General features: G+C 43.0%; 1 protein-coding gene across 4 annotated transcripts in view; it reads left to right on the top strand.

Moving 5' to 3' along the window:
* The first annotated feature begins 443 nt into the window (after positions 1-443).
* CDH18 (cadherin 18) overlaps positions 444-15,992 on the top strand; it is a 646,256-nt gene continuing 630,707 nt past the window's right edge. For 2 of the 4 annotated variants that reach the window (XM_081014759.1, XM_081014763.1), the window contains exon 1: positions 458-921. The gene's annotated coding sequence lies outside the window, so the exon portion shown is untranslated. Of the gene's footprint in view, positions 926-15,992 lie in introns of all 4 variants that reach the window. The other 2 variants (XM_081014758.1, XM_081014761.1) reach the window with 2 other exon arrangements.

Here is a 15,992-nt window from a genome sequence, read left to right on the forward strand (position 1 = left end):
CTTACATTTGACTACCCTAAATCTGAGAATCAGAGCCTGGGCTAGGCAAAGGAGTAGCCGATCTAAGGGGACTGCCGCGTACAATGAAATGGAGGGACACAGACAGAGTGTCAAGGGAGGACAAACTGGGATGCATGTTTCGGACTGGAATAATTATAATGCTCCGTGTCTGTCCTGCAACTCCAGAAATCAGACTGAAAGTGTGTGAGGGCATGAGGATATTTTAACCCCAGCGCACAAAACATTCAGCCTTTAACAGGTCCTGCATGCAGTGCAGGCTGGAGGGGGAGACATCCCCACCTTTTTACCTGACCTGTGCTTCTTAAACTGACACTTGCCAGAGCGAAATTGGGCACTGTGTTTTGAGAGAGACAAATCCAGCTTTGAATGCAGCATCTCCTATTATCTCCCTCTTTCTTTCTAGGAGGATTGAGTAACAATATAAAAATTTCCTGGTTTTAAACTCTTACTGCTTTTGTGCTGCTCTTGGAAAAAGACCCTGGCCACCGGCAGCAGAACCTTGCCTATTGATTGGCTGTTTAAACGGGGGCCTGTTGGATCCAAATAAGCTGGATTGATTATACAGCAGCAGAAGGAGCTGAGTGCACAGTGAGCGTTGAGGCGAGGAAGCAAGAGAGAGAGAGAGAGAGAGAGAGGAAGAGAATATGTACTATGGCATCAGTATGTAACTGCTGGAGCCAGATAATCCTGCTACCTAGCTCCCTCCGTGGACAACTTACTGTGCAGCTTTCTTCCTTCGTGAGAGGATGCCAGCCGTATGCCGGTGAATCAGCTAATAGGACTGGACCTTGGAATAGTTCATTTGACTTATAATCTGTGTCTTTGAATTGAAGATTCACTACTGACAACAAGCCTGGGGTCAGTAAGCCCCCTCAGAGCTGAAGATGCTTATTGAATAAGGTAAGTTTAAATATGTGCCCTTATCACTAGGATGTGATTAAGCTTCAGGTAGTACAAGCCTGGCATTTTTTCATCCTTTAAATGTACAGGCTTGCCTGTGTGTGGGAGAGCAAGAAAGAGAAGTACTATGTATAGCAAGAGAAAAAACAAACTGTAAAGGGGAATAATGGTTGTTTAACCTCAACCCAATAGTAGTGAAATGATGCTCCGCTAACTCCTTGGGAAATGTTTTGCTAGCAAACTCCCCCCATAGCCCCCCCTCCACAAATAAGCAGCATATGGGGGTGGACAACGTGGTAAGTTGTTTTATTTCTGTGATTTTATTTATTCTTTACTAGTCCTGCTGTACTTGTCAAATAGCTTGCTTGGGGGGGGGGGTCTTTTTTACTGCTGTTTTTGCTGGGCATTTGCAACTGCTTTAAAACAAATCTGTCACTTGTGAACTTAACTCCCGTGCAAAAGCAACTGTTGTTGGTTGTCTAAAAATAACATGGCTTGGCAGGTCCAATAAATGGTGCCCTAACACTAGAATGCATCTGCCTGCAGAGACCAGATCAATATTTCTGAGACAGCATGTGAATCCCATGAGGTTATGATCTTGTGTCTTCAATTTCTGGAGCATTTGTCCCATTTCTGAATGGATTGCCTATTCTCATGGGTGAAAACGACAGGTTTTGCTTCACCTGCAAAATCATCGAGATTGGAAGGAAATACTTTCTTTAGCCCCGTCTGGAAACTCACAGATGTGAGGGGAAATTCTCTCTGTAAGCTGTGTGGACATCAGGAGGCTGCTTGATTGTGGTTTGTGTAGGTGATGGGTGTATATAGAGTTAAAGCAGTATCACTTCAGATTAATAGGCTTTGCACTATGTTAATCCAGCTGTGCTGATCTGCATCACCTTTTAAATATCACCTAGTCTGCTTATTCTGCTGCTTATGATCACAGCCAAAAGGGTTTTGTGTTCTCTTTTTTTGATGCTGCTTAATTGCTAGGATTTCTTCTTATGTGTAGAGAAATGGGAGTTGCTATAATGGAGCTTTTGATTAGCTTATTTGCATACTCAGCCACAACTTTCCTGGGGGTTGTCCAATTAACACAATTTGCATAGCATGCTACCCTCACAACAGTGACTTCTTACTCTAAAAGGTAGTCTCACATGGCCAACCATGCTTTTATGCACACGGTAATTAATATTCCATCCCCCCACTCCCCTCCAGTAGATTCAGCTCAGCAGGTTCTGTGTATGTGAGCACACACACACATTAAATTATTTTTAACTGGTATCCTGTTTCGTTAAAATGAAATTCGGTGTCAAAATACTGGCGTAGTCCAATGCTGGTCATATGTATATTGCACTGTGTTAACTGGCATTTACTTCCAGGTAGCAGCACATAGGATTTTCACCTTAGTTATTTGTGATAAAGGAAATGTGGGTTGTGGTTTCTGTACACACTTACTCAGGAGTAAGTCCTATTGAACTTAGTGGGACTTTGTTCTGAGCAGACACACTAAAGATAGCACTTTAAAAATCTGAAGCCCTTTGATGAACCAAGGTATCTGTTTGAATTGCGAACTGGAGGAATCAATAACAGAAGGGTTTTATTTTAAGAATCGGTACAGAAGGAACGCTTGCAACCCGAACACTTAACATGTTATATACAATGGCAGGCAAATAGGCTGTGGTACTGGTTGTCAACCAAATACACAGCTTTTTTTTTTTTTTTGCTTCAGCAAAACTCTAGGAACACCGTCCAGCCAAACTCTTATATCCCAATTGAAAAGTTCGATGCTTTAATGTATCTTATGGAAATCAGTGGACTGAAACCTGAGTTAGCTGGATCATGCTTTAAGTGTGTGCTGTGGTCATATTTTAGAAAGAGGAACACTGACTTACCTGTATGTAGTATGTATGCTGGTTTCAGCTAAAGCTTTTGAAATCCACTTTGCATTTATGCAGTTGCACAGATCAGCATCATTTAAGCAGGATTGTAATAGCCTTGTTTACATTATGAAGAGGCTTGATTTAAAACCAACATATCCTTGGGGAAGGGAGGATACCACACAAATGGGCTGAGGAATATTTCCTGTCTCTGTCTCATGAGGTGGACTGGTTGTGGCATCCTGTTTTGTTTGGATGTGTGCGCATCATGTCAAATATAGTGAAGTCTCTTTCTTTTACATTTCCTGCATTGGATATCATTTAGATGAAGTGCTGTGGTGAAGCTTCATGACATAAATTTCTCTGCTCTCTACATTGGGCATCCTTGGTCATTGTGTCTGGGCTCTTTAAGGACAACATATTACATATCTCCTGGGGAGATTTGCTTTTTCTTCACTGTCTGCGAAAGAATCCCTCATAATAATTAGCAATGTCACTTTGCAGCAGAGGGAATATAATTGACTCCCACTCATACACAGTGTCTAAAAACATTACCACTATGATATGCACACTTGGCTAACTCAAAAAAAATGAAGCTTCTATAAGGATTTTTACAAACTAAAGATATCAGGCACGCTCTTTACTTCTGTATGGTAAAGCTAATATGGATTGGAGAGTTTTTCAAGGATGACTGAAAGCACATGTGTTCTCTGCTGTTGGCCCTGTGATGGAAACTCCTAACTATCTAAAACTGGTTTTACATGCTTTGGAAATGTCCATTTTTGCTTTTATACCTTTGAGAATAATCAGTCCGTATTTTGTTCTGATGTTTTCATTCGGGCTCACTTAGACTTCCCCGTTCTAATAACTTTGCCTGTTTGGGAACAAATTTTCTTTATGCTGTGGAACAGAAATCCTTTTTTTCTTCCCCTGCAGTTAACTTCTTAGAGCCATTAGGGGGCTCTTTCTTCCTATGTTATTCACGCAGCACGCTATGTTACAAAAATACAATTGATCCTTTCTGGCTTGCTTTACTGATTCTAAAAAGTTCTGCTTCAATTGGCTTATTTTAAATGTAGCGATACTGTAACCAGCTAGAAATATTTGTCCTCCTTGATATTTGATGATAATGAAAAAACTGTTTCAGATGTTATTGAATCACCATACATTAATATATTAGGATTTTTAGTTCTTTCTCTCTCAATCTCTCCTTGAAAAGATGGAGTGAAGTGTTATTTAATAAAGCATAAACATTCTTAGCATACATAGGATAAGAATTCTGGTATCAGAAGGTGTTTGGGAGTTGATTGAGGAATAGGACTGAGGTGGTTCTGGGTGGCAGGGATAGTTGAAAGCACAAATTGATGTCTGGTGCAGAAAGATTTGGTGCTGGAGGAAGGCATGATTTGGCCTCCACTTAAGGCAGCAAAATGTCTTAGGCTGGCACAACCCAACCATAGTCAGTCCTTGACATCATTAGTTAAGGAACACTGGGTAGCAGAGTTGCCAGACCCAAAACATGTGCTCCATCTAAATGTTTGAATCTGCTCTTGAGAGATGTGGGGAGAGAAGATGCTGCAGGAGTTCATATAAAGCTAATGAAAAGGATGTAATTGGTTCAGCCTAAATGGGCCTCAGTCTTTGGGTCACTTAGTACTCGTGGTGAGACAAAAAGCTACAATATAACCTGGTTAGGCTTTTAAGTAGGTCGTTTTACAAGTTTAAGGCAAATATGTTTTGTGCCCAATTCATTGAGAAACAACTCTCTCATTTTCAGTGGGACATCCAAGATTGACAGATGCTTCCCTCGCCTCCCATCCCAATCCCAGCTGTCCTGTTTTGGCTCCCAGGCTTTGGCCATGCCAGAACATGCGGCCAAAAGACATAGCTGGCTTTGTCCCACCCTGTGGCATGAGTCAGTTGGCTCACGTCAGAGTGCAGGACCAAAAAAAGTTGGTCAGACTGGGCACAGGGTGAGGCCGTAAGAGCTTGTAAGGGCCCCTCACTGACCCAACCTGGCCATGCAGTCATTTACTGCCCAACCTACTGGGCTCTCAAATGCTTTTTGGTAGCAGAAAGGCAGTGTCAGCTTTGAATGGGAGCCTTCTTTTATTATTATTCAAAAGGAAAGGAAATGCCACATTTATCTTCTTTTTTAGATTATGAACCAGTATCAAAAGTCGCGGGTGGCGCTGTGGGTAAAACCTCAGTGCCTAGGACTTGCTGATTGTAAGGTTGGCGGTTCGAATCCCCGCGGTGGGGTGAGCTCCCATCGTTCGGTCCCAGCTCCTGCCCACCTAGCAGTTCGAAAGCACTCCTAAGTGCAAGTAGATAAATAGGTACCGCTTTATAGCAGGAAGGTAAACAGCGTTTCCGTGTGTGGCGCTGGTGCTGGCTCACCAGCTGCAGCTTCATCACACTGGCCACGTGACTTGGAAGTGTCTTCAGACGGCGCCGGCTCCCGGCCTCTTGAGTGAGATGAGCGCGCAACCCTAGAGTCGGACACGACTGGCCCATACAGGCAGGGGTACCTTTACCTTTACCTTTATCAAAAGTCTTGGTTGTTGTTTTAAAAGCACTATATAAATATTACAGTGGTACCTCAGGTTACAGATGCTTCAGGTTACACACTCCGCTAACCCAGAAATAGTACCTCAGGTTAAGAACTTTGCTTCAGGATGAGAGCAGAAACCGTGCGGCGGCAGCAAGAGGCCCCATTAGCTAAAGTGGTACCTCAGGTTAAGAACGGTTTCAGGTTAAGAACGGACCTCCAGAACGAATTAAGTTCTTAACGCGAGGTACCACTGTACTAACTGTTTTTGCACTAAAATAGCTCTTCAGGTCTAGTGCCCAAAGCATCTGATAGTGTTTAATTATATAATTACTCATTTCACTTGGGGTTTTTGAACTAGAGAATTGCATAATTTATTGTTAGGCTTGAATTCCAGTATTAGACTTGAATTTAACGTCTGTGGAAAAACAACAGATGTATTGGATTCTGTTTGTTGAATGATTGCACTTAGTATAAGGATTTTTGCTGTATGCATAAAATGGCTTCTTGCTATCGGCATAATACTGATTTGTTTTGTGAGTTATTCCATAGCCATGATAACCCATGAAGTATCAAGCTCACATTATTTTTGAAGTAAGTCTAAGTAGTTCTTATAAACAAGATCATCAGCTTTGATAAAGTACAACCTCTCTTTCCCTGAAATTGCTCTGGAGAAACGAGTGAGCAGGGAGTTAGCTATTGTTGGATAGAAGCCTCACCAGCTGTTCCTTTTCTTGTCAATATATCAAGTAAGATTTGAAATACCGATGTGCTAAATGCAAATTTCAGTTAGCACGTTACAGTTTTGAAGAGCTGCTTCCTCCCCCCCCCCCCCGCCCCTATGCAGAATATTTCCCTGTGATAAAATGTTCTCTTGATGATTTAGGACAAGCCCATCTTATAAGCCACCAAACTGAATGCAGCCATTGCCAGGTGCTTGACAACCATTTCTTTCCCCACTTTTGTAATCACAGGAAGGAACCAAAAGATGGAGGATTATTGATTACTTGCTGGGATCCTTTTATGCAGCTGGTGGGCTGTATTCAGCTCAGTGGGCTTGCTTTAGTAAATCTTAGTGGCTCAAAATGCACAAACGTTTGGGTATCGTGGTGAAAAAGAGGGCAGGGTTCCTGCACATTTTGATAGTTGTGTAGAAGAGGGGATTACAGCAGGAGCAGTAGTCATGGCAAGCTACACTTGTTGAGGATCTCTTCTGCACAGCTGCCCTCATTTTCATCTGAGCCCCCTATGCAGACCTGCTCTCATATTACAGTATTGTTGGAGTGGAACTTTTATTCTTCCTGATGTACCTCAAGTGAATAGTGCAGATAAGTATGAACGGCATTTAACTGTTGCTTTTGTGAAGGCAAAATCGATGCATGTGGCATAGGTTGGGAGGCAGAAGAACTCTAAACTACAGGTTCTCTGTTTTATTGTTTCTTTTATAATCATTTTTTTAAGTGCATATGCCTGGAATTTTCCAATTGCATGTTAAGCTTCCACCCATGCACACATTCACAGTGGATCTTCAGCCAATGGAGGATCTTGGGATCTCAAATTTCAGCGATGCCCTATGCAATACCCTCACCTCTCTGCTTCCATTCTACCTCATAGTTGAAGCACTCCCTGTGGCACCTCTGAGGCTCTGTGCCCAGTGAAACCAAACTGGTTATGCCCCTCTAAATCTGTTTCAGGCTGCCACTGTTACTGCCGCTACCTCTAATCACTGCCATGAGGCCTCACAGGCTGCCACTACTGCTGCCACCTCCTGTCACTGCTGTGTGGACCAAAGCTCCCATCACTAAGTGATCAACATTATCATTTATAACAAGGAACAAATGGGGATCATGCAAATATTTTATTTTTTGTCATGTCCCAAAACAGATACGATGAGAATGTTGACATCATAGCAGTCAACTTTTCTCTTTTCTTGCGAGGAATCCTATTCAGAATAAGGGTATTTCCCTTAAAAAATGGAAAAGGTTGACAGCTATGGTTGACATTAATAATTATCATTTTTATATCCCATTCTAAAGTGTTCACAATTCCTTCAGAATGTAATGCTTATATCAACTTGGTAAGATATGTCAATATTCTTATCTCCATTCTGAAGATGGGGGACTGAAGTTGAGAAAGAGTAGCTTGCTTCCCAAAGGCTATCTTCTGAATATGTGGCTGCTCTGTTTATTCCTGACATCATGATTTTTATAGTGGTTGGCAAATATATTTCCTTTTATGCACTTTTTTCATTGTTCTGAAATTCTTCACAAGGGAGAGTGGTGCAAAGTGATTCCATGGTAAAGATAAGTGATTCTGAAACACAAGCTAATGAAATCTCTTACAGTCTGAGGCATGGTGCTTAAATATAAATAAAACATTCAGCAATGCTGAATGTTTAAAGATGGCTAAAGCAATTTTTCAGATGTGTCTCAGTATGAAACTGGAGGAGCATCCTAACAGGATTTCAACAGACCCACCGACATGCCAAATACTTAAGACTCCTTCTAGTCTTTGATGTTCCTGGATCTCTTATGAGATTCCTACCTACTGATCCATTCCAGTTGGCCTTTTGTATTCTCTGGATGTACACATTCCTAGAGGTCCACAAGTGGCGGTGGAAGACATGGACACCAGCATGCCCCCCCCCCCACAACTCGGGGTGGCAGAAAGTAAATACTCCAGATAAATGAACATATGTAACTAGAATCAAATAACAGGTTTGCCACTTCTGGTACATCTGATGGCTGAGCAATGACTCTTCCTCAACCTGGGTGGATCTAGCCTCAGAGAAAGTGGGGTTCCAGATTTACCCCTCCATTGATTCTCAATAGGTATAGGTAAAAGGTAAAGGTAAAGGACCCCTGGATGGTTAAGTCCAGTCAAAGGTGACTATGGGGTTGCAGCGCTCATCTTGCTTTCAGGCTGAGGGAGCCAGCGTTTATCCATGGACAGCTTTCCGGGTCTTGTGGCCAGCATGACTAAACTGCTTCTGACGCAATGGAACACCGTGATGGAAACCAGAGTGCACAGAAACACCATTTACCTTCCTGCCACACCTATTTATTTATTTATTTACTTGCACTGACATGCTTTTGAATTGCTAAGGTTGCAGGAGCTGGGGCAGAGCAACGGGAGCTCACCCCATTGCGGGGATTTGAACCACCAACCTTCTGATTGGCAAGCCCGAGAGGCTCCATGGTTTAGACCACAGCGCTACCCCCTCCATTGGTTCTCAGTAGGTTTACCTGCAGTCCACCTGAAGGAAGTCCTGGATCTACAAACTTTGTTGTGGAGGACAAAAACCTGTACTGTCCTGGTTGTGAAATCCATGTGACATTTTTTTTAAAAAAATGTTGCCTTTGGAAACTTTCCAAATGCTGTTTGCTGATCCTCCCAGCACTGGTGAAGGATATACCACCAGCGGGCCTCACCTCGGAGAGGATAGGAGGAAGGCAGCTCCAGCTGTGGTGAAGTCCCTGAGCCCTGCTCAGCCATGACACCCTTCACTACATGTAGTCCTAGTCCTGGGCCCAATGAGAGTGGCCAACTTGCTCCTAAGCAAGACAGTGGGTAAAAGGACACCACTTCCTCTGTCAAAGACCACCCAAAGGCACCCTTGCCATGTTTCCTTAGGAGTCAATGGAGCTTGTCTACCCTGGGAGGGGTGTGGACTGGCAGGGGTGCTTCTAGCAACTGCACAATTGATGCAGCAGCTGTGGAGGTGGGATCTGGCAGACTTACAGCCAGGCAGGTAATGTGACTCCTGGTCTCTCCTGCTTACATTTTGCAGGGCCTTGGAGAGAAGGCATCCATGGACAAAAAGGTTGTTCTGAGGCTCACATGTTCTCCTTGCTATAAAAGCTGGTCCAGTGTCGAGGGCCTTCTGGTGGTTCCCTCGCTGCGAGAAGCCAAGTTACAGGGAACCAGGCAGAGGGCCTTTTCGGTAGTGGCACCCACCCTGTGGAATGCCCTCCCACCAGATGTCAAAGAGAACAACAACTACCAGACTTTTAGAAGATATCTGAAGGCAGCCCTGTTTAGGGAAGCTTTTAATGTTTAATAGATTATTGTATTTTAATATTCTGTTGAAAGCCGCATGGCGGGGTATAAATAATAAATTATTATTATTATTATTATTATTATTATTAAAAAGCAGAGGAGCAATGGCCTTCCCCTGCCCATTTTCCCATACAGGAGAATTCCCTCCAATTTTGCCACCTACCTAACCTACCACCCAGGGTACTTGCCCCCTTTTGTACCCCAGATCTGGCACTGTCTGTGGGTGGACCTGACATCCAAGCAATGTCTTTCCACTCATTGTTGAAACCCTCAGTTCATTTCTTGGCTCCATTCAATTCTTTCAGCCCTTAATTAATTGTGCCTAAATCACTGGCTACGAACATGGAGAGGTGGAGCAGGTGAGTTTCTCATGTAACAAATGATAATCATAGTGCTTGCACTTTTCTACAAATGCTAGAAATATTCTGAGAAAGGAAGGAAGGAAAGAAGGAAGGAAGGAAGGAAGGAAGGAAGGAAGGAAGGAAGCGGGGAGGGGAATCTGGGGGTTATAGTTCGTCCAGAGGGGCAACTCCCCCCTTGCCTGTGGCCTTCCAGACGTTGTTGCACCCCATCTATTCCAGCCAAATAATGGCATAGGAGCGCTGACCAGTTTTGCATGTGGCAACCCCTGGACTTTCCAAGACTACAAGTTCAGTCCACATAACAAAAATGTAGGAAAGATTTGTTTTACCATGTGAGTAGACAATGCAGTATCGGCAAAACAACAATAATTACTGTAAGTGAGGGAAATGTACTATATCTTGAAAAATGTACTTGGTCAGTATTAAAGGCTGTAGATAGGTAGCCAAAATACAGTGAATTGCTTGTATCCCATGTGGAAATGATCCTCACTTCCAGAGATAGTGATGTTACAATTGCCTTTACTTGAATTTCGGAGTCCTTAGAGCTGAGCCAGAGACACTTCTGCTCAGCTAAGACGCTGATTATGCTTTGGACTAGAACAGTGCATGGACAATAATTAATGACATAGGTCTGTAGAGTACAAAATACATCAAAAGGTTCCTGCAGAAGAGCTGATAGCAAGAAAACGTTTCTTAGGGCTTATTGTCCTCCATCGGCAAAATGGCACTTTGGAAAATTAAGCTGTTTACTGCAAAAACAAACTCATTGCGACGCCTTTAATTATTTATACCGTCTATTTTTAGCTTAGGTCTTTTTCATGGATTCTGGTAGTTATGGAGGCGCCGTATCAGGGAGTATATACTGTGCAGTTTATTGAAGAGTTTCCGCATAAATCAATGCAAGTTTAACTTTCTGGTCATGGGCTGTTTTGGCTGCTGATAACACATGGTAATGAATTGCTTTCTCAAATTCACAGGAGGCGGCACGAAAGATCGCAAAGTTTGAGGTTCAGAACAAGCAGTAATTTCTCCAACCTGTTGGTGGGAGCAGGAGACTTTATCTCACTGTGCTTCCCTCTCTGGTCTGCAGCCCTCTGCTAATGTTGAAGGGCAAGCAGCAGGGCTTTGTAGGGCTCCTTGACAGTTCATGGGATTGCTGAAAGCAGAACAAGACTTTTAACTCAGCATAGTACAACCTAAGAGCTGGGGATGGTAGGTATGCATGTGATCTTTAGTGCAGGGATGGGGAACCTCAGGCATCCCCCCTGCCCCGAGACTCTGTTTTGCATGCCAAGTACTCATCTAGACTGGTAAAGAAAACGTGATATATATATGTTGTATGTGTGATATGGTGTATGTTGTGTGTGTGATATGGTGACGCAGGTGGCGCTGTGGTCTAAACTACAAAGCCTAGGGCTTGCTGATCAGAAGGTCGGCGGTTTGAATCCCTGCAGCAGGCGAGCTCCCGTTGCTCGGTCCCTGCTTCTGCCAACCTAGCAGTTTGAATGCATGTCAAAGTGCAAGTAGGTACCACTCCGGCAGGAAGGTAAATGGTGTTTCCATGCGCTGCTCTGGTTTCGCCAGTCATGCTGGCCACATGACCCAGAAGCTGTCTGCGGACAAACACCAGCTCCCTCGGCCAGTAAAGTAAGATGAGCGCCGCAACCCCAGAGTCGTCCACGACTGAACTTAACGGTCAGGGGTCCCTTTACCTTTTTATGCTCGATATAACATTGTTATATCAACAGCGACGTGGAGTCCTGTTTTTCTCTACCTGTTTTCCCTATTTAAATTGACAATGTTTTAAAGAAAGAATAAGAATGAAAAACTAGAATCCTGAGAAGCTTGGCAAGAATGCTGCATTTTCCTCTTCATTATGGCACTGCGGTAATTCAGATTGTCTGGAGACAGTTTTCAGAATTTTATGCAGACTTGCGGATTTTCCTGTGGAGTCAGTAATGTGTAGTCCGCCTCCAAGTGTTGAGTAGTAAAGTGAGGAGAAACTGAGTGATGTGTATGCCCATGTGAGAAGCAGGACTCTACTAATTGTATGCAGCAGGGGTTGCCACCCTTTGGGGACCCATGGGCACATTTGCAAACTGGAGCAAACACAGAACAGTCAAGCACATACTGCAACCTATCTTGACTACAGTAGAATGGTTCTTTCAAGGCAAATTTCAGCAGAGGAAGGGGACCTGGTGGGTGCCAGAGAAAGCTTCTGTAGATTCTTGTGGACCTGTGGGCACTACAGTGGTGCCTCGCAAGACGAAATTAATCCGTTCCGCGAGTATCTTCGTCTAGCGGTTTTTTCGTCTTGCGAAGCAACCCTATTAGCGGCTTAGCGGATTAGCGCTATTAGCGGTTTAGCGGCTATTAAAGGCTTAGCGGCTTAGAAAAAGGGGGGGAGAGAAAAAAAATCTCAAGACTCGCAAGACATTTTCGTCTTGCGAAGCAAGCCCATAGGGAAATTCGTCCTGCGAAGTGCATTGAAAACGGAAAACCCTTTCGTCTAGCGGGTTTTCCGTCTTGCGAGGCATTCATCTTGCAGGGCACCACTGTATGTTGGTGGTAGAAGGGGTGGAATATCCTAAATGTTGGAGGGAAGCAGCAGCAGGAGAAGGACTTATTTTAGGCAGGGCAGCTAACACTCTGAGAAATCCCATAGTAACATCACTCTCACTTAAAGATCTCAGAAACAATTTTACAAGAGCTTTGCAGCAGCTCTTGCTGATATAACACATGTGGAGGCAGTTTTTTTGGTTGTTGTTGTTTTCAGTGTCTCTGCAAAGCAAGTGTTAATTACAATTCTAAGCCAATGAAATCCTATGTTTAAAATATATGACTGCTTGCATTATGCTCCTAAAGAATAGCAGGGGGTTAGAATAAAAATCACATCATGTTTTCTTTCTTTTTTTAAGTATACAAATATATTTGGTTGGTTGTTCTCAAAGATCTGTACAATTCAGCTAAGCTAAATGACAGCTCTTTGTTATAGTAGAGGAAATAATCATATAAACTTCAGCTTCCTTAAAGTAACTGGCAGATAAACAGACAACAATACAAATAACTACATACAAACTCTTAATACATTATGTGGCTGCTTCCTAGAGAAGTTTGATCAGCTCCTTCCCTGTTGTCCTTCCACTGTCAAAGAACTTTTTATTCCAACAGGCCTTTAGGAACTGACTGGAAAGAGCTAGTGTTATGATGATGTTGCTTTTCTTATTACAGTTGTACCTTTGAAGTCAAACGGAATCTGTTCCGGAAGTCCATTTGACTTCCAAAATGTTCAAAAACCAAATCACGGCTTCTGATTGGCTGCAGGAAGCTCCTACAGCCAATTGGAAGCTGCAGAAGCCCCGTTGGACATTCGGGTTCCCAAAGAACATTTGCAAACCGGAACAATCACTTCCGGGGTTGCGGTGTTCAGGAGCCAAAACATCCAAGTTCCAGGGCATTCGGGATCCAAGGTAGGACTGCATCTGTTTTTTTAATATATCTCTTTATATTGTTTTAATTCTGTTCATGTTTGATTCCACTTTAATGACTATCTTTTCCACTTTTTCTATTTTATCTGTAAGCTGCCTTGAATCCCGGTCTGGGGCAAAGGTGGTATATAATAAGTATTGATGCATGCCACCCCAATCTCCGAGCAGTACAAGATTCCAAGTGTTCCAGGCACTTGCCTGTGGTTTGCGGTTCCTTTTGGAAATGAGCCACAATGGAGACTCCAGTGTCTTTATGATATATGGTTTATTTACACATATATACAACCTGAGCCTATGATTGAGGACTTCATAGCATTAATACCCCAAAAGAGTCTCGTTTCTCCCATAGGTAAAGCCTTGGATTCAAAGAGAAATCAAACATTCCTCTCTGATCCTCTCTTCAGCTTACTTCTAGTTCACATCACAGCCCCAAACTTCAAACTGTTGTTTTTTGTCCTTCTCACTATCTGTGAGTTGCGGGAGGGGCCGCACGCATGTGCTGTCTCACAAAGAACTCTCTTTGCTTTGTTCTCTTAATGGCCCATCACCCAGGCAATTACCTCATCAAGAAGCTAGCTTGGCTTATATTTTAACACTTGTTGGGTCCAGGGCTTCAGGAAGCTCACCTGGCTTGATTAGATTTTAACACTTGTTGGGTCCAGATTTTAGAGGGGTCTGGCACCCACGAACTCATAACAATATAATAATAAAAATGAAATTACACTTTCTAAAATATGTATTATCTGCATAATATATGCATTTTGTGTACATAATTTTGCTTTTAAACACCACCATGATACTTGAGCATCTCTCTCACAAGTAGGTGCTCAATGCAAACAGTCCTGTGCAAGTGAAACTCGACTGGATCAGAACTGCCTAATTCAGTGTATAAATCGCGATAAAAGGGATTCCTCTTCCATTCCTAATCGAAACCAGGTTTCATTGTAAGTAGGTAGAGCAAGATCCGTGCGGGGAGGGTATTCAACAGAGTGCAGCGCCTTTCTCTCTTCTTCTCAGAAATAAGTCTCTGCCCAGGTTTCCAAAATGAAGCCTTGAGTAATGTTGCCGATTATATGACTTGACTCCTCCATATTTTCTATCGGCTTCCTTTCTTTACCTCATCACAAATACAACAATCCTGGCAGCTGGAGTTACTATGCCCTTGGAGAATGAATAGGAGTTCTGCTTCTGTCTTTCCAATTCATCAGATTCTATTCTTATTGGCACATTGTCCAAAATTAGGAGCTGGCATCCAATAACTTAGTAAGCCATAGCCTTTAGATTGGAAGTTGCTACACAACACAACACACACACACACCTACTTACTCACTTACTTTGGTGAATATGTTATCACAATCTATCCTCACCGCTCCAGTTGTTTTTGGACTACAACTCATATCACCCATAGCCAACATGGTTGTGCTGGCTAGGACTCTTGTGAGTTGTAGTCCTAAACATCTGGAGGAAAGCAGATTAGCATAAGTTGCTTACTCACAACAGCTGTTTAGAATGAAAATGGGAGTTGGGTTTAATGAAGTCTGCACCAACATTTTACGTGTGAGAGTGGATCCTTCCCGTACACTTACATCATCACAGCTCGAGTACAAATATCATCTAATTGAAATATATCCTCAAACTGCAATGAGCAGTGCCTACTATAATTAAAAATGTCTGTAAAAATGTAACTTTATGTCACATATGTCACAGTTAATGTGCAAAATTTGGTGAATGTCAACACTCAGATGGGATAGGAATACTGATGTGATCCGATATGAATATTATGAATGGAATATTTTGAAAACCCAAAGACTATTTGAATGCTAAGACAATGCTGCTAGAAACCTGTTCAGTAATTTAAAACTCTAAAATCTGGGAAAGCTGAGATGGGGTGGATTTTATAGGTCTTCATAGTGCGCTCAAATGCACACTTTATGGGACTTGGTGTCTACACATTCAGATGTGCAATTTGTCCAGCTTCTGCTTTTCTTCTGCCTTTCTTCATTTGGAAAAGAAAATTGGAATCTGGAAAATTGTGCACAACATATTTACACATGTACACCAGGGCCACTCACACATGACTTCCTATGTGGAAGGCAAGGAGTACATGATCCTTGGGGATTACATGCACACTCTTTTGAGGAGAATATCTGAACCAGACCGAACTGCACCTAGAGGAAAAAGTGTTAAGTCAATGACAGCTTCATTGTTTCTTTTTATTCCGCTAGTTACTACCACTTAAAAGACAATCCAGTGGCTTGTCTCTTCATCCAACAAATGGAACAACAGATGTCTATGTGATTTATCTCCTTCTGATACATAACATTGGTTAAAGGTAAAGGTAAAGGGACCCCTGACCATTAGGTCCAGTCGTGACTGACTCTGGGGTTGCGGCACTCATCTCGCTCTATGGGCCGAGGGAGCCGGCGTTTGTCCACAGACAGCTTCCGGGTCATGTGGCCAGCATGACTAAGCCGCATCTGGCGAACCAGAGCAGTGCACGGAAACGCCGTTTACCTTCCCGCCGGAGCGGTTCCTATTTATCTACTTGCACTTTGACGTGCTTTCGAACTGCTAGGTTGGCAGGAGCTGGGACCGAGCAATGGGAGCTCACCCCATTACAGGGATTCGAACCGCCGACCTTCTGATCAGCAAGTACTAGGCTCTGTGGTTTAACCCACAGCGCCACCTGTGTCCCTATAACATTGATTAGCATAAAGTTAACTCCTGTACA

This window comes from Podarcis pityusensis (assembly GCF_964106645.2).
Source record: "Podarcis pityusensis genome assembly, chromosome: 7".
NCBI classification, from domain to species: domain Eukaryota; kingdom Metazoa; phylum Chordata; class Lepidosauria; order Squamata; family Lacertidae; genus Podarcis; species Podarcis pityusensis.